Genomic DNA, 9,145 nt, shown 5'->3' with positions numbered 1-9,145 from the left:
ACTTCTAAGAAAGAAGCTTTGTTCATGGAATCTACGTTTTGATTTAGGGACAGATAAAGAGTGGGGAACATTTTTGACAGTGGTTTCTGGTGGACAGGTGTTTTTCGTCAAAAATTGGCGCGGGGGAGACCGGAGATTATAGCTCAGACGAGCAATTTTCAATTGAAGTAACGATAAAACAAAGACAGGCTTGCAACGTCTTTTCTGTGCGAGGGAGGTTGCAGGGAAGAGAAAGGGGTACCCCCCACTAGACTACGAAGTACATTCTATCAAGGCAGCATAGGTTTTTAGCAGCTCCTGCCCAGATGTGGCAGCAGATCTCCATACTTGGACGTATTTGGCTTTTATATAGATAGAGAATAGCATCATTAGTGAGATATCTACTGGAGCGGTAAAAGGATCCTACCATTTTTTCCAGCGAACTTGACAAAGGACTTGATGTACGTGCTCCATTTCAGATCAGGAGTAAAGGTCAATCCCAGAAGCTTGTCAGAACATAGAGCCTCCCCAAGACGAGAGCCATCCATTTCAATTGATGTCAGATGGAGCAGAGCGTGCTTGGTTTGTGATGCATTAAAAGTAACCAGCCACCTCTTCCCACATTGTACCACGCGCTCAAGATCAGAGGAGAGAGAATCAGAGAGAACTTTGTCATTTGCCGCCTTTGATATGTTGCAATAGATGGTCGTGCATATATATGTCCACGAATGATTTAAGTATGTGTTTTGGGAAATCATTGATGTATAACAGGAAGAGAGTTGGGCTCAGGATGGACCCCAGAAGGACTTTAGCATTAATACTGTGATCCTCTGAAAGCAGTTGATTTACATGTACTTAGGCCATCTTATCCCTCATGAGGAATAAACCCTTCCAAAATAAAGGCTATCATAGACATGCCTCTCCCCGAAAATAAAAAAAAATACATACAACGATTTTTGGGGACTGACAAATTCATAGCGGAATATTCGGAGGTAACTACACCGCTAAGAAAACTCCTACACAACGATGCACTCTGGTCATTTGAAATATCTCAAATAAAGGCTGTAGAGAAATTAAAATATATAATAACAATTTTTTTAATTCTATGACCCTTCTAAAGAAATAAAAGTTACCACTGATGCTGGCAATGACGTGCACGCACTTCTACAACAAAAACATAATGAAACATGGCTACCCGTTTCATATGCATCACGATCTACAACTCCTGCTGAAGAAAACTATTTTTCTATTGAATTGGAAATACTTAACATAGTGTTTGCCTGTAACAAATTTCACTATGGAAGAAAATTTTATATTGAAAACGATCATAAACCATTAAGGCAGATTTTTAAAATATCACTCACAAAAAGCCCTCCGAGAATACAAAGATTTCTCATGGCACTCCAAAAAGTGTTATATATCCCAGGTCGAGAATCCGTAATTGCTGAGGCATTGTCGCGTGCATATATATCGCACAGCTTACAAAAGATACTTGATATGGAGATAGACAAATTTATCTATACGATCCTAAAACGATACCCTATGAGCGATACAGAAACTTGACGTAGACTGAGAAGAGACCGGCAAATACTCAACATTACAAATGCTTCTGAAATATGCAACGTCAACTTGGCCAGAAAATAAAGACGTACCACTCAAAATAGCGCCGTATATGCCAGTTCAGGATGAAATATCGGTTGTCAAAGGACTAGTACTAAAAGGTACACGAATAACGGTCCCCACCTCTTTAAGAAAAGAAGCCCTACAAAAGATCCATACGGGACACTTAGGAATTGAGAAATTCATTACACGAGCAAAAGAAGTCATATATTGGATCAACGTAAATCATCAGATAACAGAAATGATAGGCACATATGCACACACTGTTTAAAATCATAGAAACCAACAACCGTCAGAATCTCTAATGCACCATGAAATACCAGTAACACTATGAAATACCAGTAACAAAGTTGCGACGGATATTTTTTTATTTATACAATAAAGCATAATAATAGAATACACAACGATAAAGTTTGATATCCACAAACTTGATGACTGTAAATCACGCATAGTGATCAAGAAAATAAAAAACTTTCGCAAAATTGTTTATTTCACAAACTGCGATTAGTGACAATGGACTTGAATTCGCATAATCAGAATTTAAACCATTTTTTAAAGATTGGGAGTTCAAACACATCACGACAAATTAGAACTATTCATAATTAAATTTTTTTACATGGGGGTCACCACTTATCAAGGCCAGAAGGCCACTCAGGGATAAAGAAATATACAAAGTATAAAAAGGACACTAATAAAGTCATATAAAAGCAACCATATCTAGCAATGTTACATTAAAAGATAAATCGCCGTCGCCAACCCAACAACTAATGAAAAGATTGCTTATGACAAACCTTCCTAACATCATGCATAATAAAGCAATGAAAAGGCATGAAACAGATAAAAAGTCTAAAGAACTATCAACACTAAGCAAATGGAACCTGAAAGGTACAATTGTTAAGAAAACTAAAAGAGCCTCGTTCATATTTAGCAAAAACAGAACAAGAAAACTATTTAAGACATAAGGGGCGCCCCCCTTAAAAACAAATGCAAATCCAACACCCAAAGTTACACACGACTATGAAAACATATTAAATCAAGAAAATAGTGCAAGATAAGCCGTACCACAAATGGACACGGAAAAGAGAACAACAACATTTAGGCTTCCAGCCAGATACAACACTAGTTAAATATATATAGAATAAAAAAATAAAACCTTTTTTCGAAGTAAAAACTGAAGATGTTATATGCATCAAGTAACATGATTTATCTCCCCTTGACTGGGATTACTCTTACCATCAATATTGCCTGCAACCTCCCACCACACAATCACGTGGTATATCGTAGTAGCAAAAACTACTACTCCTTTGTGTTAATAAAGCTTTTGTCTCGTTCACACGTGTGTCTCTCTCTTCTCTCCATGTTCTAACAAATCTTTACTAATACAGTCCACATAATGCAACAGATATGAGCATAAAAGCCAGAAACATGTACTGCAGTTTTATTGCTGTTCGCTGATTTAGGTATGTAAAACAAAACAAAGAAAATGGAAAAGCTGGTTCAGGGTAGACTGCCTGAACAGCTACAGCGAAGCAGGGGATTATTCTGCCCCATGAGATGCTTGCTGGGAGGTTATGAGTATTTGCTCACCATAAGTTCATTTTTGATGGTGGTCGTACCACCCTATCACTACGGGTACGTTTTTGAGTGTCATTTGGTATGTTTGGGGATGCACACACAAGTGGATCCACAGACGTCACAAATTCTTGTGGAGCTTTGTTGGGGAGGTCTTGCGACATTTGTGGTGTAGGCGTCACTGGAATACCTCTTATGTGTTGTCGGTTTCTTCGCAACACATGCCCATTGACATTCTCCAAGAGATAGGAGCGGTGATCATCTACCTGGGATACTACAGTCGCTGAGTCTCAGCTTCCAGACAAAGGATTCCGTACCCTTACTCGTTGACCATGGTATAGGGGTGATAGATCTTCCTTAAGTGCATGTCGATCAAAATACCTCTTTTGGTTCTGCTGGCGTTGTTGGAACGCATTGTATAACTGATACTGATCATGGTTGTCGTTTCTGATTTTGGTGATCAGTGGGGATTGGATTCATCTACCCAGGAGTAGTTGTGCAGGGCTTGGTATGACATTTGAAATTGGGGTGCAGCTCCAGTGCAGCAGTGCGATCTCAGGAGTTGTTCTCGACTGTTTGGCTTTCTGGAAAATATTCTTGATAGTCTTTATTTGACGTTCTATGAAGCCATACCCTTGTGGTCTCCGAGGTAACGGGGTCTCATAATAGAATCCCCATTCATTGGCAAATTCGAGGTAGAGATGACTATCTTTGATTTCGAGGTAGAGATAACTATCTTTGATTTGGCGTGTGATGTTCACTACGACACTACTTGGTGAATTATCAGATAGACGTTTGACTATAGGATACTTTGAGTAATAGTCAGCTATGATCAACCATTGACTTCCGTGGAGATCAAACAGGTCTGTGCCAACTACGTCCCATGGCTTTGTTGCGATGTCATGTTGCATTAGCGGCTCTTGCGTGTGGGAGGGCTGATGCTGTTGACAGATACTGCATGACTTTGTGAACCGTTCAATGTCTTTGTTTGTTTCCCCAATGAACAGTGTCCTTGGCAAGGCGTTTTGTTTTCTCTTGTCCTAAATGAGTAGCATGTCGTTGTTCTAATATGTCTTTTTGAAGTGTCTGGGGGATGACGATTTGTTGTCCTTTGATGATAAGACCATCATTAATTGAGAGCTGATCTCTTAGGCCCCAGAACACTCTAATGTCAGTGGGCAGCTGTTTGATTGTCTCTGGCCATCCTGTGATAAGCTGGTTTAGCAGAGGATCCGCTGTCGTACACTGTCTTTTCGAGTTCCGATTTGATTTGTCCGCGCTTGGCTATAGGTGTCCTTCTCTGTGGGTCTATGTGGCATGGTACATTGGGGTTGGCAACAAGCTTGTGAGTGTTCCGAAATTCGCCAATGCAGTTAAATCTATTAGGGTACAGATGTATTAGGTCAGCTACACTATTGATGGGTTGGTGCTAGTCTGAGATGGCACAGTTCGTTGTCACTACCCTAGGAGCCACTGATGTTGGTATGCCCAATATGGCTACATCAACCACATAGAATTAAGTATCCAGTCATGGGGGGTGTTATACTTGCACCTAAAAGTTGTGGTGCCATAACAGTTTATCCTGGTATTGTTGTAGGCTGTTAACAGACATTGTGTAGAGGTGAGTGATCCGGGCATTGAATTTCCGGCTTCGTCTATACTGCTAGGGTACATGTTGCGGAATATGCGGATAGGCAATGTATTTGCTTGTGCCCCTTATCTACTTTCAGATCGAAGGTACGAGTGCCTGGGTGGCCCCTTAGCTTGATGCTTACATAAAAAAATGTCACATTTCGAGAATCTTTCATGTTTGCTGACTTTCCGCTGTTAGTTGTGATGGAGCTAAAGGTGAGGTTCTCCATTGCCGTGCCTGTGTCAGTCATGGCTTGGTCATCGTGTTTGGCGACGCTGTTTATTTTCTTGCCAAACTCCCGTTGTTGGTTATGACTGTTATGCCAGGGCCTTCCTTGTTGTCTCTCGGTGTTGTGCTTCCCTGAGATGCAACTGTACCCCAGTGACCTGTTTTGCCATATGTGTGGCATATATCATTTTTGGCAAGGCAGTGTTCTTTGCCAAAACGGTAACTGCGTCCACAATCTTTGCAGGGTTGTCCGCGTTTTTGGTCAATCCCTTGTCTCTGGTGTGTACAACGGCTTATTGCGGCTATATGTGGTGATTCCTGTAACTAGTGTAACTAGTTAACATACATTGCTAAAGCCTTGTGTGTGGCTAATCTAACAGCTTCCTCGATTCTGTAACCCTTTGGTTTGTTTAACAGTTCTTTTTGCAGTTCAGGTATTGGTGTGCTTGCAGTTAGTAACTTGACGAGGTGTTCGTTTAATTCGTCGGCACTGAAATCACATTTCTTTGCCAATAGTCGACATCTGTTGATGTCGGTTGTTTCATTTGGTCTCTTCTGGTATTTTCCGAGTTCCAGTCTACAAACGCGGTGATTTGTTGCCGGTTCTAGCTGCTCAAAAAATGCAGCAAATATGATTTGTGGATCCTTGCGATCATCATCCGACATCGACCAACTATTATATCGGCGTAAACCGTCTTCGCCGGTCGCAAGAAGTATTAGAGGGGCTTCATCCTCGTGTTTCGTCGCTTTGACGGTGAAGTAAAGTTCCATTCGTTGTCGAAATAGTTTGAATGATTTGGCAATACATGTCAAACCCCAATCAAAACTAAGGACTTGTGATGAAATTGTGGCCATTGCGATAAGAAAGTGTGAAGAAAAAAGGAACAGAAATGTTTTCTCAATCATTAAATCATTTCTCTCCGATAGGCTCATAAGAGTAGTGGTAGATGGACAAAAATCGGAGGCCTGCAATATAAATGCTGGGGCCCCTCAGGGGTCAATCCTGGGCCCAACTCTCTTCCTGATCTACATCAATGACCTCCCTAAACACATACTTAAATCATTCGCTGACATCTATGCTGATGACACGACCATCTACGGAAACACATCAAAGGCTGTGAATGACAAAGTTCTCTCTGATTCTCTCTCCTCTGATCTCGAGGGCGTGGTTCAGTGGGGGGAAGATGTGGCTGGTTACCTTTAATGCATCCAAAACCAAACTCCTATCCTTACATCATCAACGCTCTGATCCCCATCTGACATCAATTGTGATGGATGGCTCTCGTCTGGGTGAGGCCCCGTGTTTTGACAAGCTTCTGGGTTTGACCTTTACTCCTGATCTGAAATGGAACACGTACATCAAGTCTGTTGCCAAGGTCGCTGGAAAGATGGTGGGATCCTTCTGCCGCTCCAGAAGATATCTCACTACTGATGCAATTATCTATCTATATAAAAGCCAAGTACGGCCAAGGATGGAATACTGTTGCCATATCTTGGCAGGAGCTGCTAAAAACAGCCTATCCTGCCTTGACAGAGTACAAAAAAGACTTCGTAGCTTAGTGGGCGATGCCCTTTTCTCTACCCTGCAACCTCTATCCCACAGAAGAGACGTTGCGAGCCTATCCTTGTTTTATCGTCATTTCCATGGCAGGTGCTCCTCTGAACTCCAATCTCTGGTCCCCCCTCGCCAATCTTTCACGAAAAACACCCGTCTAGCTGAATCCACTGTGAAAAATTTCCCCCACTCTATATCTGTGCCTAAATCAAAACGTGGATTCCATGAACAAAGCTTCTTTCTTAGAACTGCACGCCTGTGGAACTCTGTTACGTCTGCCTGCTTCCCACCGGACTACAACTTGGATGTCTTCAAGTCCAACGTTAACAAATTCCTAATGAACCGCCCCCTTAAGTAAACACTTCATCAAATCTCCACACTAACGTAATGTACTTGCAATAACCCTTATCCCTGAGTGGCTTCCGGGTCTTTATAAGTGGTGATCAGTGTGTAAAACAAAAAGATAATTTGTGTGGCGTTGGAGGCTAAAAAAAAAAGTTCATTCAGCGAGAGATAAAAAAATCGTTTTTTTGTTGCTTTTTCTTACTCGCTGTTTTACCTTTTTTTAATTGTCTGTGACGTCATAAGATTGTGTATTGTATGATAATATCGCTTGCCACCATGTCATGCTGTGTTGTGCATGGATGTGTAAGAATAAGATTGGAACACGTGTGTTTGGTTGGTAAGAAATTTAGAGATTAAGTGTGATTAAGCGGAGGGAGTACAGACCTACGAGTGAGAGGTACTTGGAAGGAACAGGAAAGGATTTCTGATTTTGATTGGATTGTCGGGGTAAGCACGTACGCAGATCCCACACTTAAAAATAGCACGTCCGAGTCGTCCACATTTGGGACGATCGCAAAGGTCAACCCAACCGCAGTGCAATGGATGGGCCTCGCTCTGGGGGAACGACCTTAATGATCACTGTTACTCCTACGTAAGGTAAGGCTATTTATTTGCTTCCCCACTGAGCAAATTAGGCACAAAGCCGTTTTTTAATGTGGAGAGAGAGAGGGAAGAGGGAGAGAAAAGGGAGCCGGGCCTTATTTACGTAAGGTAAGTATAATTGTTTATGTGGTGCCTACCACTGTTTTTATATCTTCTATACTAACCACCGACAAACACCAATAAAAAACTAAAATACCTCCATATAAGTCTCACCAATATCAGTAGATCAAAACTTTTTCATTCACTAATAACAATTATCTATAACAAATAATTTACTATCATTTAAACGTACCAACATTTTTACAAAATACCTCAATTCTTAACAAAACTTACATTTTACTATAATATTCAATGTAAAGGTCGTTTACATGTGAACAACATAAATTCATAACCTTTTCAATGAGAACAAATACAAACGAATGAAAACTTTTAGAATTCAAACCAAAGCACTAACAAAAACAACCACATATTTATGTAAGTTAATCGAACAGTTTTGTATGTCATTAATTAGCAATTCTACAGTTTAATCAAGACATTACAAAATGAAAATATTGATAGAAAAGTGTTATAATTTACGTACCCGTTATGGAATGAAGTTCTCCGAAGAAATAACTTAATTTGATCAAGTATATATATTTTTTACAGAGGAAAATCAAATTTTAATGAAATCGATATATTATCGCCATTTGGCTATTTAGGGACACAAGTAGGGATGGCTTTAAACGAATGATTAACAAAGGACCAAAATGAAAAAAAATTTTTTTAAAACTTTGTAAAATAAATGAAAAAACAATTATCTAAGTATTTTTCTGCTCTTATTTTAAGCGATTATTGGGGTTATCTCCCCTTGGTCTTACTCGATCGATCTCATTAAAATTAAATCTTTTCAATGAGAACAAATAAAAAAATGCTTGATCAAATTAAGTGATTTCTTTTTTCATGAAAACTTTATTCCATAACGAGTACATAAAATATATTTTTTTTAAATATTTTCATTTTTGATGCCTTGATACAAATGTACAAGCACCCATTAATTATAACAAAGCACGGATGAAACAAAATTCAAAATTACGATCTGAAGAGTTATTCCCCCTTACATGAGCAGTAATTAAAAAAAATGCCAATAGACGCTATATATATATTTTTTCATATGTTAATCTCTAGGTGTATCAGAATTTGGGGAGGTGGGGGAATTTTTGACACCCTTAACACGAAACTGCGAATAAAATTTAAAAAAAAACTCGTAATTTCTTTTTTAAAAGTGGGTTGTTTATTTTTTTATGGATTATACTTCCAAAATAAACTATTAAAGTTGTATAAAAAGTAATAAAAATAGTATTTTTTTATTTTTTAAAAACAGTAATGAAATCAAGTGAATTTTACGAGTTAAGTATTTTTCAATTTTTAAACTTTAAAAATCTATAAAAAAATTTCTATTGATTAATTTTTTACGATATTTTCAGGGTCAATGTGAAATTTTATGCTCTTTCCAATAAACTGAATATAATATTTAAGACAAACGTTTTTCAATTCACGCGTCCCCCATTTTGAAATGACTATTAAAAAGTAAATAATTAATTTACACACAAAAGTTTTATATATCACAAATT

At 39.0% G+C, this 9,145-nt stretch overlaps 1 non-coding gene across 1 annotated transcript; it reads right to left on the bottom strand.

Moving 5' to 3' along the window:
* Nucleotides 1-7,374: 7,374 nt before the first annotated feature.
* On the bottom strand, nucleotides 7,375-7,537 carry LOC145271640 (U1 spliceosomal RNA). Its single transcript, XR_013866043.1, has one exon. It is a non-coding gene; the product is annotated as a U1 spliceosomal RNA (small nuclear RNA).
* Between the last annotated feature and the right edge of the window lie 1,608 nt (nucleotides 7,538-9,145).

This window comes from Euprymna scolopes, chromosome 46 (genome assembly GCF_053919585.1).
Source record: "Euprymna scolopes isolate OS-2025 chromosome 46, ASM5391958v1, whole genome shotgun sequence".
NCBI lineage: Eukaryota > Metazoa > Mollusca > Cephalopoda > Sepiida > Sepiolidae > Euprymna > Euprymna scolopes.
This window is presented reverse-complemented; position numbering and strand designations above follow the sequence as displayed.